The sequence below is a fragment of the Cuculus canorus genome, chromosome 2 (assembly GCF_017976375.1).
Source record: "Cuculus canorus isolate bCucCan1 chromosome 2, bCucCan1.pri, whole genome shotgun sequence".
NCBI classification, from domain to species: Eukaryota; Metazoa; Chordata; class Aves; order Cuculiformes; family Cuculidae; genus Cuculus; species Cuculus canorus.
In genome coordinates, this window is record NC_071402.1 from 42,100,874 (window position 1) to 42,128,595 (window position 27,722).

Below are 27,722 nucleotides of genomic sequence, written 5' to 3' on the forward strand. Positions count from 1 at the left end.
GTGGCCAGCAGGACCAGGGAAGTGATTCTGTCCCCGTACTCCGCATTGGTGAGGATGCACCTTGAATACTGTGGTCAGTTTGGGGCCCCTCACTACAAGAAAGACATTGAGGTGCTGGAGTGTGTCCAGAGAAGGGCAACAAGGCTGGTGAAGGGGCTGGAGAACAAGTCTTATGAGGAGCAGCTGAGGGAACTGGGGTTGTTTAGCTTAGCAAAAAGGAGGCTGAAGGGAGACCTTATCACTGTGTGCAACTACCTGAAAGAAAGTTGTAGGGAGGTGGGTGTTGGTCTCTTCTCCCAAGTAACGAGTGATAGGATGAGAGGAAATGTCCTCAAGTTACACCAGGTGAGGTTCAGATTAGACATCAGGAAAAATTTCTTCACTGAAAGGGTTATCAGGCGCTGGAACAGGCTGCCAAGTGAGGTTTTGAGTCACCTTCTCTGAAGGTATTTAAAAGATGGGTAGATGAAGTACTCAGATATATGGTTTAGTGGTGACAAATATGGTTGGACTCAATGATCTCAAAGATATTTTCCAACCAGGTGATTCTATGATTCTATAATTTAGTGCTCCATAAAGTTGTACTGGGTGGAAGCAAGATTTCTGGCCCCAAAACCGTATCACCTAAATGTTCATCTATGAATAATTTTCCACTATACATTGTATGTACATGCACAGGTAAAGAAAAGCATAAAATCAACACATATGCACAGGGAATTTTAATGGAAATTACTAAATATTATACTTAATATTAAGGTGCTATTTTGTTTTTTATTTTTAAACGTATAATGTACTGCATTTAGGTGATGAACTATTAAACTGGCAAACAAGTCTCTTCATGGTAACTAGATATAAGCTTTTTGCAAGAAGCGTATTTTAAGGAAGGATGTTTAAGAGGAAAGGATGTTTGAGGTATGGAATGGGTTTGTTTAAAGGTATTGGTCAAATTTGTATGAGATGACATTGCTGACTTCAAATTTTCACTAGAGATAAATGTGGATTAGGAATTTTAAAGTAGTTTCAAATATTCCATCATCATACATAGAGAATTGTTTTATTGGAGCCTTTTCAGAAATACCAGGTCTCAGTCATTTCCTCTTCCTTTTATTCCCTCATTCTTTCTTATCTTAATTTATAGTGATGTGTTTATAATAACAATTTAGTGATACAGACACTGGTTAAGCAGCAGGAACCATCCGAAAATGACTTCATCAAACATATGAATCCTGTCTTTTGCATTTGTCCTTGACCTGAGTATGGGAGGTACCACCAAAACAGGAGGCCTCATAGACGGATGTCAAACTATCCATGAAATTGCCAGCCTAAGTTGTCTGTAATTATGAAATCTCCCCCCAAAAATATATAACCATTCTTTTGTTTTATGACTATAAAAAAAAAAATTAAATCTAACCTAACCCAAAAGTAACGTAATGAGTTTGACCACTTCTCTTCCCAACTAAACTTTAGAGGCGAATAATACTGAGGTCTACAAAGATTTTGACAATCACCCAAATTCAGTAGAAATTATTATTGTCCTCTTGGAAAAATATTCTGTTTCAAGGGAGGATCTCTAACTTAAGTGGCGTAATACAAGCTTTTCCTTTAAAACCAGAAGTTACAAACCTAATAAGCAACGATTTCAATACATTTGTGGAAGTCTTTGTGAAACTGTACAGGACAAAGTTGTAGCACAGCATTGCATGCGGTATTGCCAAGGACAGAACTTCAAAATCCTCACTGGTGCGCCCTAATCCTTTACTCTCCCTTCCTTTTTCCTCCCAATTCTGTTTATCCAGCCCTGCAAAACCTGAGTTTGTGTTCATCACTAAAAGGCTTCAGATCAGTTTTAGCACATCATATGGAGCTTTCAGTTATAATCGATCTGATTCCCCTTTGTTTCTAGCTAAATATTTAAACCAATTTCTAAAAATGCACCTTTATTTAGAAAATATTGCATATAAATATTATACAGGGGTAAAGAAAGTCACAACATACATCTGCACTACAATCAAAAAGTAACTGTAGCTTGTGTTGACAGACAAGAGTTGGTTTAAAACGGTTTAGGCCGCCTATCAATACAGCCCAGTAACTGTTCCACATCAGCTGCTAAGTCTGACTAAGCTACCAGGGAAACAGTGGCTAAATCATGTGTTACCAGTTCCAAACTGCCAACATGGAAAGAAGCTTCAGTACATTTAAATGAATAAACATAGCATCTTCAGAAAAAACTAAAGCCGTGTATGGGCAGAAGAAAGGGAAGTAGGCATGCACAAATACAATTAATACATTGAAGTAAATTATATAGAAGGAATAAAAAGAAACTTGTCCCCTTTAATTAATTAATTTTTCTGTAATCTGATCAATATATATTAATTATTCAGATGATAAGTACTGCTTCATTCTTGTGCTACACGAGTATTTCTCTGCAGACCTTGTAAATATGTTTCTGATTTTGATTTACATCCTTATGGGTTGTATACTGATTTATTCTTACAGAATATCATGCATGTAATCACACATTAAGACTAGAAATATCTAGAGACTTACAGTTCGGGTTTATGCATACATCGCACTGCTACGTATGCATATGCTAAGTATACTGACAGACGTTCAAGAGGGAAGAATTTCATAGATTAGTGAAAAAGCTCTCTTTAAGTTTTCATTTAAGAAAAAAAGCATTATAAGTCTTCAGACTGAAAGAAAAATCAAACTAAAAGGATGCCAAAGTGCTTTACCAATGTCATAAATTCTCCCGAGAAATGGTTCCCATGAGATAAGCTCTGTCTTTCATTTAGACAGTGAAGCTAGAAAGTACTAGCTATAGTTTCTCACTCATCCGAGCAGACCTGGCAGCCAGCACACTTCAGCAAAGAGCTAAGCCCTTTCACTATCACCAGTGTGGCACACGTGAGCATTATAGAAAAGTCTATATGAAGCTGGCCAACAGACCCCTTTGTAAGGTCTCTTCTATGACAGGAAAACAATAAATCTATGAACATACTAAATACCCATTAATTCCTGAGATTATCTTTTAAGACAGATAGACATACAATCATCAAACTAACTAGCATCTCATACGAGTTTAAAGTTTAAGTGTAGAAACAAAAACAGAAAAGCTTTCATGTTCATAAACTACTACTCCACTTCAAAGTGACATTATCACCGCAGTCTGAGGATCCTTTATATTACACATTTCTAAAGATTATAACTCAGGCAAGAGTCATAAAAATGTTTTGTGTTATCTGGTGAGCTGGAAGAAGCCATGGATGTGACTTTACGGATGGTTTCCCCAATAATTTTCAAATTTTATTTTAAACACTGTCCAACAATCAAATAATACATAGAAATACATATAAATACAAACAAATAATACATAAATACATTAAAATTTCGTATGGACAAAGCATTTGCTGAAAATATTTACTTATATCCAATATACATGTAGTTATAAAAACTCCCCATTTTATAATGAAGCCTACCGAAAACATTAACATTCAAATTGGCACTTCAGAATGGGGGACTAAGTAGGCTGATGGAGAAATATCAGTGCAGACACTACACTTCCACCACTCGTAATGGGTGAAATAACTTCTGATAAACTTTTTGTATGATAATGATGGTGGAGGGGGGGAAGATGGGCTCCTTTTATTAGTAAAACTAATTTAAACCAAGATGAATGATCTGATCTGGCATGTATATGATTCTAAACGTACAGTTAGATTTGTACAGATAAGAGGGCTAAGTATACAGATCCAACCACAGGAATGAGTTTTAAGTGAAATAGCAATACATGTGAAGACACCTGTTATTAAATTAGTGTCTTCATTTCTATATCAAGGAAATAGGAAAACTAAGACGTATCCTGCTAAGAAAATACTTTTCTGTACTTTATTAATTCTAAGCACTTCAGCCAACAGGACTGCAGAAAATTAAAGGCAGATTACCTTTCTAACACATAAAAAAAAAATGTTGAAATCTGATAAGCTACTACAGGACCAGTAGAGAAGTTAGTGAAAAACTCGTTCATAAAAGTGAAGAGCAAGGAATGTATGGTACGTCACATTGAACTAATTGATAAAACAGCACAGGACCTTTGCTATCAATTTAGAAGAAGCACTACCTCAGTTTTTTAGGTCTTGCTTTAATTCTTATGTGTACTGGTTTTACTGTTCATCTATGTAGGTGATTTCATCATCTGCATCTTATATTTTTATTTAAAAGCATCAGTACTGGGAGGAGCTGTCAGACCCCTGGGTCATAGAAAAGGCACTACAACCCTCCTTTCTGTTAAGGGAGCTATGGATTTATAGATCAAATGATAACTATATGGCAAATACTCTATGTTTTCCTGATTATCAGGAAACTTTCTACATCTGAAATTCTATTAAAACTTCCCTGAGATACAAGTCAGTCAGTCATTTATTAATTTGAAAATAAAAAATGGAAAGAACAGTACAGACAATTTTAAAAAATCAAATGGACATTAAACAACATATAAACACTTCCATGAAATATTTCTTTCTATTTCACTGATATGTCAAATTGAGGTGTTTGGTATCATCTGGTAAACATTCCTGTGTCAATAAAATATGCTCTCTTCCGAATAATGCCGTCTGAGTTAAACTATGTAGACAAAACTGTGACACATTATGATGCTTACACAGGTTTGACTGGGATGATTGATGATTATAATGGAATTTTTTTCTGAAAAAGGCAAATAATTTAAAACTCGTGGCTTGTATTTTGACATCTTACTGTTGCACAAGCCCCAGCACTGGTATTAAAGACCTTACTAAAGCTACAGCTACTTTCTTAAAATTTTGTACTTCATAAAACCTGAATTATTCCCTCTCTCCACACTTCACTAACCCTAATGGGTATTCCCTTATTTACTAATGTAAGGGAATATTTAAGAATAAGCCCTAGTAATCTTGAAACGTATTTCCTTCTTCCTGCAATGAGGTTTGGTTGCTGTACAGAAATCAAAGTAAGGTTTTTAACTGCTGTTGATAGACCCTGTTCCTTCACTCCACCAGGAAGATTCTAACAGACACGTATCTAGTTCAAACGAAGATGAAAATCTGGCCTATCATACCACAATCTCTCTCTCATCTATCTCTATCTCTATCTCTATCTCTATCTCTATCTCTATCTCTATCTCTATCTCTATCTCTATCTCTACCTCTATATCTCTCTCCCCCTCTCTCTCTATCTCTGTCTCTATCTCTATAATAATTAGATTTTCTAAATCGTATGCCTTTAACATACATCTACACTACAGAGCTATTTGTTTCCTAAACTAAAATGAATTGGAATGTTTATTAAATATTCATAAGTCAGTTGTTAATATCTCATGAACATCTCACAGAAACTGAGACTGTTATTCCTCATCACCAATAGGAACATAACATGCCACAAGGGCAAGAGATAAAAAGGAGTTGGAAACAGCAATGACAGAAAACATCAGACTTGTTCTAAGTGTTTTGGGTTTTTTTAGAGATAGTGTATAAATTAAGAGTTCTTTTCTAGTAAGTTTTCTACCTTTCCTACCCATCACGTTGTTTACATCATACAACTTTATAACTTCTCCTTACTACAGTTAAAATGAAGCGAAAGAAAGGGAAAAATTGATTTGAAATATCTTGCTTCCTTTAGATGTAGTTAAAATTGACATCTATTGCAAAGTGTTACAGTATTAAAGATTTTATTAAAGATTTTATTAAAGATTTTATATTCCTCGGACTCAGCTGGTGTTATAGAACCCGAAATAGAAGTTTACCCTCTTTCCCTTGTGAGTCATGATGGATGTCATGTCAATCATGACAGAAGAGACTAAAAATACAGTACATTACTGCATGCACTGTCTGCAAATCCCAGGGAAAAAGTAGCTTTAGACTTTTATACAGAGCTAGTCTGGTGACCAAGTGTCGGTGAGTGTTTCAGCAAGCTGCTGGAAAGCGGACAGTTTGTTGCTGCTGCTCTAAGGACAGGAAACATCGAGAGTTTCTGCAGCGGTGGTTGGCCTGAGATAATACCATTGTATGAGAAGGCTGAGCAGCCTCTCCCAGTGCTGGGAGCCCAAAGCCTGGCGTCTGGCTGCCTGGCCCCCAGCCAGCCTGGGCCATGGGCTCTGTGGGGAGGGAGCTGCACAGCCCGAGCCACACCTCACCTTGCAGAGGAAATCTGGCCGGAGCTCCAGACTTTATGACTTCTTCTTTACGAGTCCTCTCTTTTTTTTTTTTTCCTTTTAATTTTTTTTTTTTTCCACTCCCTAGTGGTATTCACACTGGGCTCTCAGGGAACTATTTAAAGCCACAAGCAATAAATGAGCTGGTGACAGGATTATTGGGAAAAGTCATACTTTGCTACCCAAAATGAACATTACATTCCTCTCACTTTTTAAACAGCAGCAAATTGCTCTCACCACCACCCATCAAACAGAATAAAAGATTCGTTTCAATGAGCAAATTCTCCAATTTATTTCAATTTTTATTCTCTTTATTTCTACCAGGCTTACTTAGGACGTATATTCTGTTTTTTTAAAAGAGACATTGTTCTTAACACACAAAGGAGTTCAAGGATGTGGCATCAGTGTGTTACCACCCACCATTTGCTCTGGTGATGTTAGGAGTGTCTGAAAAAAACATGCAAGTCTCAGTGAAAGTATCGTGCTGAGTGTATTTTTGAATTATATATTTCGGTAATGGAGGATTGAAGATAGTAAAAGTTGAATAAAACCTTTCCTTTTACAAAGTCTGTATGAAAAAACTCACCAACCAGCAAATAAATATGATAAAGCACAGCCAGCATCTGCTACCTTTGTTCCAGAGAGGCAACATTTTATACCCCAGGCAGCTTTCCCAACAGCATCGCTTATATGCTCTCCAAACATATATTTACACATAGGCATAAATGCTTATAATGTGGTATTTACGGATCTCCTTAACCCCGTTCTGTTGAAAAGGCAGCAAATGGAAGAACAGTAGGTAAAGTTAATTAGTAAGAATGCCTTTTCTAAAATATCAGATATTTATTAAAATCTATGGATCTATGGAAACTAGAAACAGATTTCTGTATCAGCACTAAATAAATCTATTCCTGTTTTTACCTTAGTTGGAAAGAAATAAATTCTCAAACAGTATGCTGCACTTCATAACTTTTTTTTTTTATAAAATAACAATTATCTCAACAGGGGAAGTACCTTCCTGTACTTATTTTATAAAAATATCCTATACAACCTATTATTATTAAGCAATACTAATTTAATTGGCATAGCAGTAATATTTGATACTGCAATAATTCTGGCTAAAAACATAACTGGAGTTCACTTTTTTTCTGCGACACTATTTTTAGGTGTCTATCAAGTTAAATCAATACAGCAGCAAGCCTTCAGTTCCTAAACAGCATATGCAAAGGCAGTCTTATATTTAAGGCACTACACTTAGCATGGATCTACAGAAGGGCTGTCTAGAGTAGGACCTCATCCATGAGAGGTACAATCCATATATTGTGCAGTAGCAAAAGTGCCCAGATTAAAACCATTATAGCTGAGTTCGTAAGTTCACATTTTGACACAGATCTCGAAAATAAAAATGCCTCTAACTTTAAATTTCTTATTTAAAAATATTTTTATTTTTAGAATTTTGAATCTCTAGGTTTTGCATTCGCAAGCTACTCTGTAATCAAGAAAGTGAGAAAAATACTTTAATATGTCATATGTTTTAAATCACATTACATTCAGACTTCAAAGAAAAAGAAAATCACTTATCTAAAGCTTGTTTTGATTAAACAATTTAGATATATATTAGAAGAATATAATAGCAATAAAACTCAAATTTCTCAGCCAAACAAATACAGGTATAAAAAAAGGGACACATTATAAAAGAGGTAAAATTTAAAATATATTATTTTGTTGCATATATCAACATACTCAAATTTGATAAAAAGTGATTTATCAACATTAAAAAAAGAGTGGCGGGTAACTCTGGACATCAACTTAAGACATCTTAAATGTCTTGGGTTTGGAGATGATTGCTCAATCAGTGCAAAAAAGCAATTATTTTTGAATAATTGAAAACAAGAAACTAACATACAGGTTTCTCTTGGCTCCTCTAAAAGATTTAGTAGACATGAAATGTCAAAGGGTTAACCTTTGTTACACTTGTTGTTTCTATGCAGAACAATATAGAAGACCTGCTAGAAGCCTAGACGTGACCCTGTAGTAACCCTGCTGTATGAGTGTCTCCTTGGGACTGATCCAACTGGTTGTCCAAAGATCCGGTAAATATTTGCATGCACAGAGTAAGCTAGTGGCACTTTCCGTGTAGAGCTGGTAACAAGACACAACATCTCAGCTCTATGTCAATAGTGAAAAACAAACAGTGACTGCTAGTGGTGAACATCAACTTTCATGCAACAGTTGGCACTCGGTACTCATGACCGTGACCTACAAACTTTATCACACTCCAATCTGCATTGTGAAAGCAAAGACTACAGCGGTGGCTGCCCATAGTGTAGCCTCGTGGGATCTCCGGTCCTGAAGGTATCACATTGATCCTCCTCTCTGTTTCTTCCTGATACCTTTTACCACTTTATGCGGACAAACAGAAACTACATGAAGGAAGATGAGGTATATCTATGTAACTGTTGATCTCAAACACAAAAACCTGCAATCCAAGGGCAAACATGAGGGTTGCACACAGTCTTTCTACTATTAATTGTAGGAGTCTGAAGAATTAGGTAGTAAGGGGCACTATCGGCTTAGGCACTGAAGAAATTAAAATGCGGTCAAATTTAATGAAATGCCTGAATAAAACATTTTATCATGTGCATCTGTTCTTCTGTCCATGAAGAATCCTATTTAAACAGTAGTGGCAATGTTTTCTCTCACAGAGCTCAGGCTCCTCATCTGCCTCAGAGTTCTACACCCATTTTAAACAAATGCAGATGTGTTTCAGTAAACTATACATTACTCGAACAGTGAGATGTATTTTGCTGAAGGAAAGTAGCTCTGTACAAGATCTTACAGTAAAATACGTCTTTGTAGAGTCAAGAACCTAGCTAACTAATCTGAGATCAAAAAGAATTAAACCTTGAAACCTTGACCTTGAACATTCCTTGACTAAGAATTAATGCGTTACATTTAATTGCCTGTTCTTCTGCAGCCTCCTGCAGAAAGTACTTTGGAATACAGTTTCGTATCGATCTACTCATATACTACTTTTTATCAAGGATACACATTACTAAATATCTTAATATTAACATTTTTAAACTACTAGTTTTGATTTGAAATAAAAGTTAAAAGAAACTGAACTATCCAAAGGAAGTCAGAAAATACTATCCTTTTCTTCGCCCACTTTATTTCATTTATGTCAAATGAATATTTTCATAGTTGATGGAGAAGACAACATAGCCCAGGCTAGGTGTAAAGACAGCCCACATTTATGAAATATCAGTGAAAGCCTTGTAGTTTTTGGCAAAATTTGGATCTCTACTGGAACAACTCCAAAAAGCCATTTTATTACAACATATTGCACAGCCCTCATGACAATGCAAACTATATTTGTACAGAATTCAAAGGAATGTGAGAGCCAGATTCTATTCCATCTTCTTCTATGGAATTTATCAAGAGTGGCTTGCCAAAACATGCAGAAAGAAAACAAAAAGTCCTCAGCAAAACAGATTGTTTTCCAAGAGACGAGAGCTGGAATGGTGAAAGAAAGAAGGTTCTTTAATCAAAAGAAGCCATAGTCAAGTAAGAGAACAGGTATAAAAATAAATGTTTGCCATCAGCTCAAGAAAGTTTAGAACAATATGTAGTTGAAGTTCTTTCTTCTTTGCCCTTTCACCCACAGGAGTCTGTTAGACAACCACAGGGTTCAGGTGTGACAGCCTGAGCGAGAATTTTAGACCAGAGTGGTTGGCAAGGAATTTTGTGATCAATGTCTTGCAGTGGTCCGTGGCTTTAAGGCTGTCTGGAAATAATATGCTACGGAGCAGAAATCAATATTCAGATCTGCAAGTAACAAAGATCGCATGGCACTTCATCAGGAACAAAAGACCTTATAAAGCACTTGACAGAACGAGATCAGAGCAAAGCTAGGGAAGCAAAGCTTCAATACGTTTTGTGATTACAAATGAGGCAGTTTATCAAATGCATTTATAAAATATTTCTCAAACTGTAGCTGGACATCAGTGTCATAACTGTACCTTCTTTTGCATGTTCCCAAGGTCTCCCTGGGTCGCCTCCTTTTGTCAGCGCTCCTCTGCTCCTCCATCCCCCCAGTCTTTCTGCTGCCTTCTCACTCATCCCTACACACTTTGCCCCATATTTTTCTGTACTACTACTGTCTCTTCCACATCTGCCCACTAGTAGGTAGAGCATCACCATCAGAAAGCCCAAGCCATGAAGCCCTCTTGTGGACTGTTATGATGGGGACACAGAGAGCAGAATGAATGGAAAAATGATTTGCCTTTGTTCTATAGGCAGAACGCAGAACCTTGACAATGTTGGATTTATTTCCAGGTTCTGGAAGGTGACATGCTATATCAACTACAGACTTTTCACTTACACAACATACAATTCCTACAAATTCTCTTTCTATTCTTGAATAATTTAATGCATTTCTTATTCTTTTCCTCTTTTTATAAGTCTCCTTTATTCCTTCCCCAACATTAGGGTCTCCCTTATCCTATGCCAACTCTTTTTTTCCCAGCTCTTTTCATTTTAAATTGCCTTTCTTTCTCCAGGATAACAGAAGGAGAGGAAAAATATGAGAACTCTTTCCAACCAACTTATATATCTCAAGACTAGTTGCAAAAAAAGGGCCGTCCTTACCCTCTGCTACTGCATATTGTAGCACACTCAGTAGTGGTAGAGACTCTAACTACACATTAACTTAAAATTTAGTGAAAACTATAAGCACTTAAAATTCCTTTTTTATTTCTCATGAAAAGTATAAGGTATATAGCCATGGTAATTCTCTTTCTGCCTCCAAACAACTGAAATTTCAAGTTTTTGTGCCAAATAATGCAGCTGTTAGATTATTAACGTTAAGTATTAATTAAATACCAAAACACTACAACATGACTAAAGAATATGATTTCAGGAGTTTCACTATATTTTGATTAAATTAGAAAACAAACAAACAAGCAAACAGCACTCAAAAAAAACCCCACTGTGATCCAGAAACTCAGAGGAAATTTGTCATCCAAACGGTTTAAGTATGGTAACATTAAGAAGATCTTAAAGTGGGGGTTAGGGGCACCTGAGCTGGGCCCTGATAAAGTGCAATTATTTCCAGTGTGACCACTGTGATATGATCCAAGAAAGAAATTCCAGAAGAAAATCCCAGGAGTAAGGTAAAAGTACAGGTTCTCTGCCCATTCAAAGATGTGACCCGCAGGGTAATTTTTAGTCTTAATACTGCAGCCTATATTGAAAATGCAGAAGCTTTTGACAATCTCTGTTCAAAATTCAACATCTTATTCCTCAGAAATAGAAAAGTATTAGCAATCTTACAGCCACACAAGATCAAAGATACTTAAGAACAGACCTTGATGAGACTGAACAGAGGCAAAAGCCATTCTGAAGTCTCCGATCATGACACTGGCTTTCCCCTGCTTTTTGACCTCGCAGAAGAGAGGAGATGAAGAGGAAGAAACTGAAAAAGAAGTGGTTTGTAGTATATGATGGCAGAGGGGAAAAATATGTGATTCTGCACTGCACTAGTTTATCTTTGGGTCCCTGTGATAGATACCTAGAACTGAGCAGTCCCAGAGAAGCTGCGGCTGCTCTGGGAACAAGTGAATTCTGGGTGCCACAGCATGGAGTAGGGCTTGCAGAGTAACTATGCTTCTCAGGAAGACTGTATGTGGAAAAAGAAGCCCTCAGTACAATGAACGAGGTAACTGTGCCAATTCACTTATACAGAGGACAAGGTAAATTTGTCAAATTATACATATATAAAATTCTCCTCTATCTTATTTGAGAAGGATGATATTTTTTGGTGTAAATTTGTATTGTCTTGTTTAATAAAAATCAAAACAATAGCACACACACATAACAACATAAATGAAACAAGGGAAATAATCTTGCTTTTTAAATGAGGCAAAATGGAAAGAACGCAAATTTGAATGATGGTTTACATAGGTAAAAAAGTTTTTTATGTCAGTGCAAGAAGAATCACTTAGAGAATGCATATTTTCTGCTTTTCAACATTATTGCTATGATTCATGACAAATCTGTACAGAGATCATATCCTTGTTTAGTGTAAAGTGAAATAAAAAATATCACATTTATAATATGATTATTTCACTCTATGTGTACTATATATTTTTATATCCTTTGTGTATCTTGCTAGAGAAGCTGTACTACATGCACTTGCTTTCTACTGAACACTAACTGACTTTCAAATACCTTATCTGTACAATGAAATCAGGCGAGGGGGAGGCTGACTCACATACTTGCTGATAGACGTAGCAGTATTACAATGTAAGGAAATAAAGTAATGCAGGATTAACTGAAATCTTTTTAAAGGCACTGCTCCGAGTGTTCTATTGCTCTAAACATCACCTATAACGTGGCAGTGCCAATTTACTCTTCTTGTACAACAAATGTGCAAGATTCTCAGGGAAAATATTCCTTTTTTTCCTCCAATATTCATATATAGTTAACTTGCCAGATATAAACTGCATGCCATCCTTTAAGCATGTTTTCAGTTGCCCCTTAGGCTGCAAAAAAATGAATAGATTGCAGATGCATATGAATTAATACACATTTCACACAATATACCAAAAGGTCAGAGCTTACTGCAGTTCAGGCCTAGAAAGGCTATTTTCAGATACAGTTGCCCAATGGAGACATGCACAGGAACTTTAATGTTTTGGCTATTGATACTGTTTTGCTTGAAATTATGAAATTCAGAAATTGTTTTTTCATTTTAAGATGTTTTTTATAGTTCAAAGGTTAGGACTGTGCAGGATGGGCCTTATTAGTAACACACATCAAAAACCTTTGAAATTCAGTTAATAATAAATATTTGATTGGCAGTAACAGTTGCGTATTTGAAAAAATATGGCCATCTCAGGACTCCCAGAAACCATGAAGATGCAGGTACAAAGCAAATTTTCTCTCTTGCTTATGTTTTCGTAGTTTCCAATGCACTACATTGTAGCACTAAACCTCCTGATTAAAGATAACCTGTTACTTAATAATAATTAGTACTATTAATTTAATTTAATGTCATTAAACTGTAGAAACAGTGAAGACAGGCCACCAGGAAGATGTCTTCTTTAGGAAAGCCTTGTTAAGATCTGATAATATCAAGCTTAGAAAACAAGTTACTAAATTGGCACCTGCTTATATCACTACTTCTTCTCTTCCAACACTCTGTACCACTGCATCAAGGAAGGCACAAGGTTGGTATATTTCAAGTGAACCCTTAATACATGCATATCTGGAGAGGTAAAGCTGGAAGAGAATGGCTACTGCAATGAGACATCACACCTCTTTTTTTTTATTTTCATCAAGTTAAAATAAAAATTAAAGTCCTTTACAGAAAGACTCAATTATAACATCCATAGTTCTGCCAAAATTCTTCTCTAAGAGCACAGGACAGAGAAAAAAAAATGCTCAACCACTGCCGGGTTCATGTTGTCATCTGTTAGGAAGGTAAGAACAATGTCTCTTTCTGTGCTGCTGATCCTGGAGCTTTAAAGACAGTTTCCATTTGGAAACAGAGTACAAGGACAGGCAATTTCAACTGAGGCTTCAAAACCAGTAATAACCTGGAAGCCAGGACTCCCAGGATTTATAACAACTTTTACCATCATAACAAATTTCCCCTTGGATTTTCATTTATAGAATCATAGAAACATAAAATAGTTTGGGTTGGAAGGGACCTGAAAGATCATCTAGTTCCAACCCCCCTGCCATGGGCAGGGACATCCCACTAGATTAGGCTGCCCAAGGCCCCATCCAGCCTGGCCTTGAACACCTCCAGGGATGGGGAAGCCACAACCTCCTTGGGCAACCTGTGCCAGTGTCTTCCTAATTCTTCCTAATGTCCAGTCTAAATCTGCCCCTCTCCAGTTTATACCCGTTCCCCCTGGTCCTGTCCCCACAAGCCTTTATGAATAGCCCCTCTCCAGCTTTCCTGTAGGCCCCCTTTGGGTAATAGAAGGTCGCTATAAGATCTTCTCTGAGCCTTCTCTTCTCCAGGCTGAACAACTCCAACTCTCTCAGCCTGTCCTCATAGGGAAAGTGCTCCAGTCCTCCAATCATCTTTGTAAACCTCCTGGACCCGTTTCAACAGCTCCATATCCTTCTTATGTTGAGCATTCCAGAACTGGACACAGTATTCCAGATGAGGTCTCACAAGAGAGGAATAGAGGGGCAGAATCACTTCCCTTGCCCTGCTGGCCACGCTTCTTTTGATGCAGCCCAGGACACAGTTGGCCTTCTGGGCTGGGAGTGCACATTACCGGCTCATGTCAAGCTTCTCATCAACCAACACCCCCAAGTCCTTCTCTGCAGGGCTGCTCTCAATCACATCATCCCCCATCATGTACTGAAAATGGAGATTTCCCCAACCCAGGTGCAGGACCTTACACTTGGCCTTGTTGAACCTCATGAAGTTCTCAGAATCCCACTTCTCCAGTCTGTCCAGGCCCCTCTGGATGACATCCTGTCCTCCCAGTGTGGCAACTACATCACTCAGCTTTGTGTCGTCTGCAAACTTGCTGAGGGTGCACTCAATCTTGCTGTCAATATCATTGATAAAGATATTGAGCAGCACCGATCCCAGTATGGACCCCTGAGGGACACCATTCATCACAGATCTCCATCTGGACTTTAAGCCATTGACCGGTACTCTTTGAATATGACCATCCAAACATTTTTTTATCCACCTTACTGTCAACCCATCAAATCCATATCTCTCCAATATAGAGACAAGGATGTTGTGGGGGACCCTGTGAAAAGCTTTACAGATGTCTAGATAGATCACATCCTTCGGTTTTCCCATGTCCACTGCTGCAGTTACCCCATCATAGAAAGCCACCAAGTTGGTCAGACAGGACTTGCCCCTGGTGAAGCCATGCTGGCTGCCATTAATCACCTCCCTGCTCTCCATGTGATTTAGCATAGCTTCTAGGAGGATCTGTTCCATGATTTTCCCAGGCACAGAGGTGAGGCTGACAGGTCAATAGTTCTCAGGGTCATCTTTTCTACCCTTTTTAAAAATGGGCACAATGTTACCCTTCTTCCAGTCACCAGGGCCTTTTCCTGACTGCCGTGACTTTTCAAACATCCTGAAGAGCGGCTTGGCAAGCACATCTGCCAATTCCCTCAGGACTCTGGGATGCATCTCATCAGGTCCCATGGACTTATATGTGTTCAGGTTCCTCAGGTGTTTGCGAACCTGATCCTCCTCTACTGTGGGAGGGGGTTTACTCTCCTGGTCACCGTCTTGCTGTCCCATGACCAAGGAGGGGCCAGGAGAGCAGTTATTGGTGAAGAGTGAGGCAAAAATGTTGTTAAGTACCTCAGCCTCCTCCTCATCTGTTGATAGATGATCCCAATTTCCAACCATTTATGGCTTATATATCTTTATGGTTTATTTGTAAACTCTAAAAAAACATTTCTGAAAAAAATGTTTTGCCGGTAGAATATGCTAAATCATATAAAATTCTGAAAGTCTTCCCAGGAAAGAGAGTCTTGCTTGCAAATGACCTCATGCACTGAAATTCAACTGTAAGCTTAGAAATTTCTGTGCCTTTCCAATATTTATATTGAAATAGTATGTTGTGATACATGATGGAAGCTATAATGCAGAAGAAATGACTCAATTTATCTGACTTAATTAGCAAGAAATATTCGGTTTGTACTGGAGGTAAAAGTAGGGAAACTGAGCAAGGATTTTGTAGCTTTTAAGTTTCCAAAAATCTGTGATTCCATTAATATTGGTTTATCATTATTTTCATGTCTCTTATCCTATAACTGAGCATTAGCACAATCACATCCATGACATAGTTGTAGTGGGTAACAATTCTTTTTATTCCCCCTGTTCTTAATAAATGGCATTATCAATATTTTAGTCTTAGAAGCATTTTTCTTGCAAAATTTTATTTTAAAATCTTCTCACCAAAAATATATTATTGACTTCATCAACTTGCTTCAAACTTGCATGTCTCTGCCTTCACTTTTTTCAGGACATGCTCATTAGAGTTTTGTCTTTGAAGCAATCTTCTACTGGAGAATTATGATTTTTAAAAAAAAGATGTTTTGTTATCTCCAATTAATTTCTTGTTAAGAGGCACAAAACTCTATTTTCTTAATTTCCACCTAGAGAACACACATTGCCCTCCTAATTTATGCCAAGCAAGGTTTGTTTAGAAAAGATGCTCATTTTGAAGAAGTAGACACATGGTCCTATGTGCTATTTTCATATTCACAGGTATTCTTAACAGTAGGTGCTGCTCCGTGTAGGCAAAGATAATTGCAGTAGCACTACCCTTACTTGTTTGTACAATCTTCCAACAGTAGCAACCTGTGCTAATTTTTGCACAGGTATATACAGAAATTTTGGCACATTTCATACAAGCAAGTCTGGTCTTGTGTTCTCAGCCTGGGCAAGTCTCCAACAAACCAGTGAACCAGCAACTTGCCTGGCTGAAAAAATGCGTGATTTCATTACATTCTTGCTTTGATACTTGCAGAAAGAAGAACTGAAAATCTGCCTTCAAAGTTTAGTTCTTGTATTCTCAGCTATTTCATCCAGCTGAATAGACAGCTTGATGTGTCATACGGTTCTATCAGCTGCTGTCTCAACAATTTTAAGAAAAAAAATGAGATCACAGTAACAAAGTTGTAAGGCTACAAGAGCCTATTTTCAATTTTACAAACAGAGCTGTGAGAGGGACACTGAAAGCATCATTAACTAGCCTTTATAAACTTCCATAAAACACAACTGCAGGAAGACAGCAGATCAGCAGCCACCACCCAAAAAAAAATCTTCAGCCTTCGTACCAAAGTGAGCATGCTGACATTTTCATGTGGTTGACTAACTTTTCTTTATGGCTGCCATAAATTCAACTTGTTATAATTACTGTCAATAAAATTAATGAAATTACAGGCTGCTCAACAAAAGGAATATCAATCTGTAGCATTTTATTAGGTCAGTAAGACCTTCATTTATCACTGGTACATTTTGTATAAGGCAGGGATTTGGCTCATGATTTGTGGCTGTTGTAATTTCTTAAAGCTACATTCCAGGATCTTAGAAACATCTCATATATTGATTCTGCTTGCTTGATCAAGAACCAGCTTCTCAAATTAAGCAGAACTTCTAAAAGACTTTCTAAATACTTAGAATAGCTTCACTCCTGAGCCAAATGCAAAAAGAATAGAGTTTAAAAAACAAAATGCAGCAAATTTTCAGTAACTGCTGATTTGGAAAAGCATCTTGACTACAATCTTTCCTAAATGGGTTTGTAAGGTTTTCCACTTTGAAGCAGTATGCGTTAGGTCCATACCATTTTAGTTTCCTGTTTACTGTAAAACAATAAAGAGAATGCTGCACTTATTTCTATTTGTGATACAATATTTTCTTTTTTTGTAATAAACTTAAAGTCACACAAAGCCCTTTCCAATATTAAAAAAAAACCAATTAACAACACACATTCAAAAGCAGAGCAACACAACTGTGTTTTGTCTTCCTGTGTTACGTGAATAAAGAAGTTCTTGGTGGCTCTATGATCAACTAATAATTGAACTGCTTTCAGTTGCCCTGAGGGGGCAGCTTTTTCGATTGAACTTTGACACTGACTGGCTGATACTCTGGTGTCAAAATGCAATTCTTGAATCTCAGACAACACTGAAAATAGGAAAAATATTGGAATTTTACTTTTGAAATTGTGGGCGATCTTACTTTCAAAACTATCTAGATTATTTCATAACTTGCTTTCCATTTTCGGCCATGTCCCAGGCATTGAAGAATTCAAATTTCACTGAAAGTCAATGGGACTTAGGGCTTGTATATGTGAAACCACAAGCATTACTGTATAAGAAACCCCAACAAAAAGCAGTTAAACAATTAGCTCTACAGGTTGTACTATTTAGTCAGACTGAACAAAAATAATTTATTTACTTTCCAGAGTCTTCTGACCTTGCTTTAGTAAAAAGCCAGTTTTGGCAGGTTATGTCTAATGATCACAAGTTTCTGTCAGCAGTCTTGACTCTCAGTGAAAAAAATCAGCTGCTACTCACCGGAATGATGAAGGCCTAATCCTAAATGTTGCAGCTTTCAGCCATCAGCAGAGCTGCTTTTTTTTTTTCTTTCTTTTTTTTCTTGACGGGTCAAAAATAGTTCTTTTTTTCATCGTGGTAGCTTACTCCCATTTCAGGCAGGCTAAACTGAATATCACAGACTGCCCAGCCTAAAATTCTGTAACAATGCAGATAATAATGATGGAAGTAAACACGATAGTACTTCATGAATATATATTCCTGGTCAGAGTTTCTTTCTTCAATGTAAGTATCCCGGAATCAATGAGAAGGAAACTAGTTCCTTGTCATACAACTCCACTGTAAAGAAATATTTTTTGTCAATTTCACGTGGAGTTATACAAGACTTACAAGAAGCCCTCTTTTTCAATTAAGCAACAGAAAAATAGGGATTTAAACCAATAAAAACTGATATAGGTCAAAATGTTTAATAGTATTTTCACAACACTATAACCAGCTGAAGTGTAGTACTATGTGCCATCAAGAATCTATGCTAAAAATCTAGATACTTAAGTTATTAAGTCTTTCAGGCACCCAAAAGAAAGTGAGATGTATTTCTCTTCTTTGGATAGGTTTGAAGAAAGAGATTGATGTAGAACTCTATCCACCATAGGGTATCCCACCTATGCAAACACAACAATTCCACTACGTATAGTGGTTGCTGCAGACTGACAGTATAGATACTTTTTATAGCTAGAAAATACAAGCCCTACAATTTACTTCTTTTTGTGATGTTAGCACACCCCAGGAAATTAATTAGGTCTTCTTTATGTTGCACATATCATGTAGCTAAGGACAAACTTGTTCTTTTCCAGACCCCCACCTTTGGGATTAGAAGACAAGTGTCTTTTCTCACTTAGCAAAGCTGGGCACTGTCTTCAAGTAGTGTAATACTTCAGCAATCAACACTCCTTTTTGAAGCCAGTCAGAAACATAACGAACACTGAGAAAGAAAAGTTGATAACTTATGGTAGGAACTTAACAAATTCACACTGAATTTCATAGGAGTTGACATTGCAAGCGTCCCTTTTATTAATCAACTGGAACGAGGTGCTTATTTTTATACTGTTTACAAGTTTCCTAGGTTAACTTAAAGAAGTCAAGCAATTAAAAATATTAAAGAATCTCCTAAACTAGCTATATGCAAAATTACCTGCTGTTGGACAGGATACATTGCCCTACCCAGTGCAAATGAGGAAAATTTACAATATATCAGGATTCTTTGAATGCAATAAGACCTGTTGACATTTAGAAAACTCCCACAATGACAATTCTTTTTCTTTTCATGTGGCTTTTTTTTTTCTGCTAAGCATTCTCACATCAGATCTTGATAAACAGCAACTTCAAGTAGGAATTAACTTTAAGTAAAATTATGAAAGCACTTTAGGAGAGCACAAATCTGATCTGCAAGGAAAATCCCTCCTACCTCTACAAAAGTGATTAAGGACCACGAGTGTCCTGCCTATACCACAACAGCAGCCATGACTGGTGTCACAGTAACTGGTGTTTCCTAAAAGAAATACAGGAAAACTGATTTAGACGTGAAGGGAACACGCTTACTTTTTCAAGCAGTAAAAATTGAAAGAGTAGAGTAGACTATCTAATTTTGTACTATGAAAATCATTATCTGGAAAAATAATTGCAGAAGCTTCTCATATGAGGAGCTGACCAAAGGTGAGGAGCAGAGAACCCATGAAAAGCAAGCCATCACTTCTCTCGTGACTACTGGCCTCTCAACTACAGAAAAAGAAACCCTTGTTGCCTTCTGGTTTTAAAGTGCTACCTGCACAGTGTCTCTGAGGAAATATTAGAATTAATCTTCTTTTGTTTATCAATGTATTCCTCAATATGTATTCGAGGTGAAATATAAACTACACATTTTAAGGTGCTAAGAAAAGGACTTAGGTGTTGATTTTACAGCTTGCGAGAGTTTACCAAGCAAGATCACATTAAAGAACACTAGGTTATGTCCTCAGATAACTATTTAATTTAGAACAATGAGTCTATGTTTGGAAATTATACTTGTCACTTTAAAATATACAACACTAATTCATGGCACAAGCTCCAGTTTCAAAATTACGTAAAGATGAAAGCAGTGCTTTTTAAATGATAGGTCTGAACCTAGGAACCTGGGTGATTTTAGTGAAATATAGTTATTTGTAATTGTCACATAAACTGGTTGGTTTCAAACATGTAATTTTAAAGAGAAAGAAAACTCTTAAGAAGGTGGGTTTTTTTCCTCCTGGGAAGGAAAAACAAACACCTTAGTGTGAAACCCATTTTCTAGTAAAGTAGAAAAAGTACAGTGAAATTATATGGTGATTTTATTAAATAATTGTCTCTAGTCATGGGGCAGCAGCACTTAGTAGACCTGGTGAGAGACTAAGTGAAAGAACAAGTACAAATACAAAATTTTTATTCCACAAAGTTTACAGTTTAGAGGATAATAATCACTTTATAGCAGGACACTTCTTGAATTAATCTTTTCTTTTCACCTTGTGTGAACTCTTGTGTCACCCTAGACTCTTGTGTGAACCCTGTGATGTGACTGTTCTGCTCATCACTTCTAAAGATATGAAGATTCCTGCATATTTTGACTTTTACTGAAAAATACAAATTTGAAATTGTCCTGCAAATGCTACTGAAGGATACTTGGAGGTAGATGAAATATATCTTTAACTTTAAATCCCTCTGTAAATTTTTCACTGTTTACGGAAAATACAGTTATTTTCAAAGTTCCGATTCTTAAGTGCCTTGAAGAACATGTAGTATCTAATACAGGATTTGTGTCAGTGCAACTGCAATGCTGGTAGTATGCCATTTTCTAGGAGCCTTCCCTCTGAATAATTGTGCACTGTATTGCTGAAACTCATTCTCTAAAGGATCACACTGAGGCCCACATGTGGCCTGAACTAAGCGGAGGAAGATTTCTAGCCTTCATTTTCACCTCACATCATATTATGACTATTAGACCTATAGAAGAGGCCAAATTAAACAAAGCTTTTACACCTGGAGTAGCTCTCTCTTACTTATTGTGTTACTTTAACAATGTTGTTTCAGAGGAAAGGTTTGTCTTATCACAGGATTTCACTAACAGATCGAAAATCATAAGCAGCCTCAAATAGGAAGGAGATAGTGATCATATTCCTGCAGGACTAAAATGTCACATTTCTATGTCACCCAATAAGCAACCAATATTCCCATCAAAACAAAGTACTTCCAACCTATGATTAGCTTCCAGTAACTAGTGAGAGGTTTACACGTTTTCAGTACACCACATATTACGGAATATGGATCAAATTAACTTTATAAGCAGAAATTTCTACCTTAGAATAACTTGAGTCTTGAAAGACATAATGCGAAATGAAACCATCAGTTTTATGTAGAAAATTCAGAACCAAAACAAAAAAAAAATTACTGCAGTGAGTCAGAGTAACGGCATAAAGTCACGTTATCTGTCTTTTTGCTAACAGAAACCTGCTGTGGGAAAAAAGTGTTTCTCAACTCAGCTGTTTAAAACAGAGCAACAGCAGACAAAATATGCTGTGCTGAGATGACACATCTACTGTACATCCTCTGGCAAGCAGGCCCCAATATTCTAGACAACATATAAACAAGTGCCTTTTTACAGAGGGACAGAACGGCTCCAGCTTCAAATCATAGCTTCCAATAACAAAGCAGGGAAGTGAAAACTCCAGTTTATTTACAAAGCGTACGTGCTACAAATGACAGAGATAAAAGCCTTCCCGAGAAGAATTTCAGGCAGCATTATTAGCTTGTGGCCTTACAGTACTCTCTTTGATATGCATTACGAGTAGAGATATGTGTATGTCTCAAATAATTTGTGAAACTATGTCAAATACTAATTTGAAATCTTACCAAAAATTGCTCTTAAAATTAAAAGTAATTTTAAGATTTAATTAAAAGTAATTAAAGATTATACATATATATCTGTTTTTAAAAAATGAAAGTTGTTCCAGGAACTATAATTCCAGCTTTTGAAAGAAAGAAATTCAAAGATTTTTCTTGGCTCAATATTTTTATGGGTCACCTGCAAAACCAACATAAAAGTCAACAAGCATTTCAGGAGGAGGAATAAGTTTGCAACAGGAAAAAGAATGTGACGGGGAGAGCAGAAGAAAAAAAATCAGATGGTCCTGCATGGCTTGCATCTTCTAAAACATTTTTTGTGTGATTTTGTCATCCTGTTAGTTTCTTTTTATCCCTTGTTATCACATAAATTAATTACACAGAATTAATTTGTCAACGGTATTTCTTCCTAGAAGTACCTTGTAATTAAAAAAAATCAGCAAAATCCCACAATGTGATTTATAGGTGTTCAAACTAGATTGTCATACTTTCTAGCTTTATAACCCATGAAAATTTAGCCTATGAAACTATCCTCATTATAAAATCTGCTTTTTCTTACAACAGAAATAGAACATGTATTAAGTTACCAAGAGTTTTGATGTCTCTTAGAGCACTTATCTGCACCGCAAAGAGGCTGAACTGACACCAATTCATACATACCAACAAGATTTAAAACATCAGCAGCTCTCTCTTAATAGAATGTCTCTGATAACCACTTTCTTTACAAATGGTTGTGGCACACTCTTCATCCAATAATGTTTTTAAAACCATAGCCATATGCCTAAAACAATATGGAAACAACCTATCCCCAGTTTTCAGCAGCTTAGAAGCTTTGTGTCTTTCTTGTTACTCTGGTCCTGTGCAGAGGAGCTGGATGTGCTGCTAAGAGAGAATTTCATGGCACCCTTGGAAAGAGAGACTGCGTCTGGCTACTTGAACGGTGGAATTATCCATCCCCTCTCCCCAGCTACAACAGAAGAGACAATAAACAAAATCCTCTCTTCCCTAGAAATCACAGCTTCTCTGAGGAAGGCAGAAAGGGGCATGGCTGAACGCCTGGGGCAGACTCACCTTCCTGCCCCAACTCCTTCTGGAGGCTCCCACAGAGGTCTTCCCCAACTCTTCTTCACAGACATCAGCTGCACAACTGGCTTCACCAGCTTAATCATGCTCATAGTCTCATCACTCCTGAGCGAGTTCCATTCAGATCCAGAAAAATAAAATAAATGTGCAGAAACTATATATCCCAGGGAGAGTGGCTGAATCTTTCCTGTCAGCACGTGGGTGCCAAAATCTCCTCTCACCTCCCAGCCAGGGTTGGGACTCTAATCTCCCCAGTATCCCACTATTGCTTCCCTTTGAGATCAATCTTCACCCTCTTTTTTCTCTCTTTCTCCCCCAACACAGAGCTTTTCAGAGAGCCCTTGTTCAGAGGAGCCTCTCAAAGACAGAGCCACCAATGTGTGTGGAGGGTGGGAGGAGGGACCAGCCATATCAGCTGAGGTGCTTCCAGGCGTCGACTGTGCCCTACCACCTGCCGCCCGCTCCAAAATGCAACCCAAATGGAAAGCAGAACTTGTCCATCAGAAACCAGGCCATATCGCCTCTTTGCCAGACACGTAGCTGCCACTCGCAAGCAGCAGCTGTTGGACAATCCAGCAGAATAGCAATGGTTTCCTTCTTTATCCTGCGTGTTAAAATGCACAGTCTGTTTACAAGTGATGCTGTCACACGAAGTAAAATGAGTGCTAATAAGCAGGAATGGTTGAAGGTACTTGTGTTGTACTTAAATCTGGAATTTGACATCTTATTTTCACATACATTCCTCTAAATTTCCTGCTTGAATATAGAATTATCTTATGGGAAGTTTCTATTTTACTTTCATTATAAAAAAATCATGTTAAGATAGGTACTTCAAAATTTGGCACCCGGTGCCATTTTTTAGTCATAAATTTTTCAATGGAGGAAAAAACAGAGACAGAGATTCCTGAGATTTTTCCTACAATTAAAAAAAAAAAGCATATAAATTTTATTTTTTTTTTCACACATGGCTTTCAATTAACAAAGGCACAACCTAGCATAAATACTTTTGCATATTATGTGTAATGTATTACCTTATTTTTGGACAATTGCACATTGACTGCAGCTGTTTTATAGGAAACTATGGTTAAAAAAGCTAATTATATTTCAAGTATTCCAGGGGAAGTGGCCAGAAGAGAGCATAAATGGCAAGGATATTCATCAGTCACTGGCAAGAGTAAAAGCTTTTTGTGACCGGGATTTTAACACATTTCAGAAGCCTGCTGCCTGAGATACTTTTGTGATTACATACCTACTCATCTATTTCCCCTCAGTGTTTATGTTGGAAGGATGGCACTTTATTTTGTAAGAAACGAAGAAAAAAAGGAGTTTGCAAAGGAAACTGTAGCAACTGGTCCTGATATGGGGTAATTTAACACTGAAACATATAAGCAAAACACACAAGTTAAACGTTAAAGAAAAACGAGCCTGCAATACTAGTGGTTTGATTCTTTCAAAGTAGATTGTGTACTATTATTGCCGTGAAGGTAGTATGAGTCTTCTTCTTGACTCTAAAAGACCCTGAATTACACCATATGCAAAGATCTTCCTGGTTGTTTTGGGAAGATGAAATTTGTTTTGCTTTAAAAGAGAACAGAATATTCCCTTCAGGCCAGAGGCCAGGTCTTCTTGTCACTGTAGATATAGGTGCAGGCATTGCCTCTACTGGCATTTCCCCTCATCTTTCCTGTTGTGTTATTGAAAGAATGTATCTGTTGTGCTCCCTGTATTTCTTCTGATACAGGCAGTTCTCTTGGTCAACACCCAGCTGGAGCATTAAAAAGAGCACCGGAGATTTTGTAACTCTGAGTGGCACTCAGGACAGGGCAGGGTCTATCTGCAAACAGTGAAACAGAGCACAATATCAGACAAGAATCTGTTGGCATTCTCACATCCCAATTTCTAAAAGGAAAATTAAAGATTTGATGGCTTTGAGTTTTTTAAAGAAACAATCTTATTAAAGTCTCTACTCAAGTTTCATACATGCTTCAGGGAAGTCAGAAACCCAATAAAATCACAATTATTTCTTTCCTGTAGTCATAGTAAAATTTAACCACAAGGAAGATGAAAAAATTTGTACCTGCAGAAATGGTTGTTTATTTAACAGAAAGCAAAGAACTCTGTCCTGCAACATATTCTCTTTCTTGATGAACGAACTTTCCATAGCACCACAGGATTTCCCCACTGACTATCAAAACCATTGATCAACACCTTTTCAAACAAAAAAGCTGGTAAAAGCATATTGGCTTATAATGTACAAGATTAAAAAAGAAAGAACAAACAAAACACTGAGGTCTTCAGTTAATGAAGAGGAATTGAGGCAGATGAAGTTCTAGTCAATATCCTTTGACTCGGTCCTTGTAGTCTATGCACAGACGCTGTAACAGGACCGATGAAAACTCATCTAACATAAGGAAGGTTTACAGCAAGCATATAGCCTCTGAAAGTATCTGAAATATTGCTTATATTGCTCCAGTTCACATTGGAAACTACTTCCACTGTGATCTAGGACAACAGTCATGATATCATACTAACAAGAGATTAATCACAAACAAGGATGTAACTCCAAATTCTACAAACCTGAGGCACCTACTACTCACTATTAAGACCACAGCCTTACTCATAAATGCACATTTTAGATAAAAGATAGGTTTAAGAAAAATATTTGTCTTTTGTACAAACTTGTAATACTTAGGAAGCCTGTCAACATATGCCTTTGTGAGTTAAGTCCAAAATATTTATCACTGGTACATGTGATACAGTTCAAAGCAAAGTAAAAGAAAGGAGCTATCCAGATCTCACAGAATCCCAAAGAGAACATGGTCTGACATGGATTACAACTTCAGTGATTTTCACCGAAAATGCTGTAATTCAGTTGAAAGTGAAAAAGGGAAATAACACAGATGCAGTAAAAGACAGGAAAAAGTCCCTGTGTTGGAAGATACTCAAAGCTTAATAAATAGTTTCTGGAAGAAACCAAGGTCAGCATTCTGCAAACTAATCGCTTTTCAGCTGCTCACAATGTTACATTATAATTTAAATTTGAGAGGTCCAAACAAGATCTCATGGCCTTTACGGTTGCTCCACAGACTCAGAGTTAACACCTTTCTTAAACTGGTACATGTGAGTCAAAACCACGTCTGAAAGCAACTGTCCTTGCCCAAAGCTGAAAATAAGTTCTACTGTAAAACAAATGGAATTATGTCTCTGCAGGAAGGAACACATTCAGAACGATCATGAAGTTGGTTGTAATCAATGACCTTTTCCGAAATACCTTGAACTCTTTCCTTTGTTGATGGGACTTTCTAAAAGTATACTGGGAGCCATAGGTTTCTGGCTTCTACCCATTTTAAACATTGCTTATCATGCAGTGCTACAATTTGTTATCAGATGACCCTGTGCTCATATACAAACACAACCACTATCAGGCACAGACAGGCTATAATCTGGCAATAACTTTAAAAAACAGAAACAAACACAATGTGTAGGGAATATTAATAAACTCAAGGAATTCTGGCACAGAATAAGACTAGTAATAAGTAGTTGGAGGGAAGCACAGTATGACATGATAAAAGTCCACATTAGTTCCAGTGCTATTCCCTATGACATAAACTATCCAAAATAGCTACTGCCATCTGAAAGGCTCCCTTTAGAGCAATTCAAATCCTTTTGCCTTATCAAGGTTTTGCAAATATAATAATTACCTTGTTTTATAGGATTCCATTGGGTTGAATGAGTTAATACACAGACATTTGTACAACACCAATCATTTAATTATCATCATTATTTTTACTTTGGAAGAAAAGTCTTATACAAAATACTCTTTCTTTAGCAGGTACCACACTGGCATACATTACAGCATACGTTTAGCAAATTTCAGAATTCTTCAGTACCTGTAACAGCAGCCAGATTTTTTAAAAGCACTCCTGTATATCAAGATATGTGAAGCAGTCTAAGTTCAGTAACCGTGGGCAACTACCATGAATCACAATGTGGTTTAGGTTCACAATCTCTCATGACACTGTCTTCTCAAACATGATGCTTCATCGTACTAACCTTCAACAGAAAGTCAGTGAATTGGTGTACTTTTACTCTAAAATAGAGATTATTTCCCTGCTTCATGAGAATATAATATAATAAAATACAAGGAGGACTATGCAGCTAGCAGATACTTTAGTGATGGGTACTATAAAACCAGCTGGATGGATAAAAATAGACAATCCAGTTGCATCATTCTTTTGTCAGCATAATCTCTCAAGAATATGGTGACTTTTCATTAACTAAACCATTTGCCTGTATCAGAAAGACTCATTTATACTATCCATTGAAAGCTGCGCATGATTTTTTTTGTGGTGCATAGCATGTAAAATACAAAGGCCATAAAATTCTTATTTAAGCTTCTGTTGAAATGGTTTTTGTGAAGAGCAATGTGCTTGCCCAGATGTAAGCTCATCTTCCTTGGTCAGCTCATGATTTCTTCTTATTC

At 37.0% G+C, this 27,722-nt stretch overlaps 1 long non-coding RNA gene across 1 annotated transcript in view; it reads left to right on the top strand.

Moving 5' to 3' along the window:
* The window catches only part of LOC128851458 (uncharacterized), a 30,021-nt gene extending 17,747 nt beyond the window's left edge, over positions 1–12,274 (top strand). Inside the window, exon 3 of the long non-coding RNA XR_008448846.1 lies at positions 8,179–12,274. This is a non-coding gene — a long non-coding RNA (uncharacterized LOC128851458). The remainder of the gene's footprint in view (positions 1–8,178) is intronic.
* The last annotated feature ends 15,448 nt before the right edge of the window (positions 12,275–27,722 follow it).